The sequence below is a fragment of the Marmota marmota genome, unplaced genomic scaffold (genome assembly GCF_001458135.2).
Source record: "Marmota marmota marmota unplaced genomic scaffold, marMar, whole genome shotgun sequence".
In the NCBI taxonomy this organism is placed as follows: Eukaryota; Metazoa; Chordata; class Mammalia; order Rodentia; family Sciuridae; genus Marmota; species Marmota marmota.
Genome location: NW_026000078.1, coordinates 2,735,076 through 2,736,684, shown reverse-complemented (window position 1 = coordinate 2,736,684; position 1,609 = coordinate 2,735,076).

Sequence of the window (1,609 nt, the reverse complement as noted above, 5' to 3'; positions counted from 1 at the left end):
GCTTTCTGATGACATCAGATCTCTGCCATGTTGGTATCCTATGCGTATGGCAGCATTTCGTTCCCCTTGCCGGGCAACCAAAGCAACGGGTGAGTCCTGACCGGCCCTCAGCAGGTCCCGGACAGAGAAGCAGTTTCCGCGGGCTCCTAGCCCCGGGCCAGGGAAGTTCCGGGAGCCGGAACTCGGCCGCTCCGTGCTCGGTGTAAGCTCCTATAAGAGGAGGCTCCAAGAAGCAGTCCCCACGGGCTCAGTTCCGGGAGCCGGAATTCGGCCGCTTAGTGCTTGGTGTATGCTCTGATAGGAGCAGGGTCCAAGAAGCAGCCTCCACAGGCTCCGCAGCCCTGGGCCAGGGTGGTTCCGGGAGCCGGAACTCGGCCGCCCCGCACTCGGTGTTCGCTCCGATAAGATCAGGTTCTAAGAAGCACCCAGGCGCTGAACCCTAGCAATCTGCCTGCAAGCCGCAGGCGAATTGCAGCCTGAAATTACCTGATCTATGGCTGAATGAGCTGCGGTCAGTCGAAAACAGGGAAGGTGACGTCAGTTTACCAACATGGTGGCTGCTGGCCTCCTCTGTGGTCTGACCGGTGTGGAGAACCGAGATGGACCGCTTCCTTCCCCCGTCTCGAACCCAGAATTCAGCCCTGAGTACGGTGCTTGCACGGCTGGCAGAAACTGCAGCGCTGTATCCCTGCGTCGCTATCTCCTCGTTTCCCAGCGCGCGCTGCAGACTCTAGCCGCGGGGCGATTTGCTGAATAAGCAGTGTTACCCTCCGTGCGACAAACCTCTCGCGTTTGAGTCCCCGTAGCCGATCCTCGTGCGATGGAAATCCTTCCTCCAGGTTCCGGAGCACCCCACTATTGCTGGAAATTCCTAACAAGATAGCCTTTAGCCGTCCTGACTTGTCATACTCCCACACAGTGAAGCAGCACATGGGGGCAATGCACTCCCCTCGCCGCCATCTTCGGATCCAAGGTTCTTAACCACTGCATTCTATTTCTGAGGAGCCTACTGAGCAATAAAGAACACAGTGATATGGAAAATCAGGATAGGATAAGGCCAAGTGCATAGAATGTGATGAGTTTCAGAGCTCATATAAAGTAGTATGGGTCAGAAAAGGCTTAGTGATGGCACAGAATTTATGGAAACTGAGGTTTAGACAACTCAGGTTATTTGTCTTATGTAGGAGTGAAAGAATATTTTTAACTTTAGCAAGAATTTTGTTTTAGGAAATAGTGGAATACTCTAAAAGATAACTTGAGTAAAGATTATACTTGACTTTAAATATTAACCTGACTAATTTCACCATATTTTTGTCCAAGAGACAATATGGATGCATTCAATGCTTTCAAACATGACAGTTCTATCATAGCAATTGATTTGTTTGCATGAGTACCTTCAAAGTCAGGAAACTTACAAGATAGTCATTAAAATATCTTGAGAGAGCATTTCTCAAAGTGTGTTTCACAGAACACTAGCTCTTAGAGGTCATAAGAGCTATTAGTTTCTTAAAAACTTTTGCCATGTGAAATAAGACTGGGAATTTTGGATTGAATTAGACAAAGAGATTTCTATATTGGAAGGCATCTCTGCTAATGAGATACTAAATCT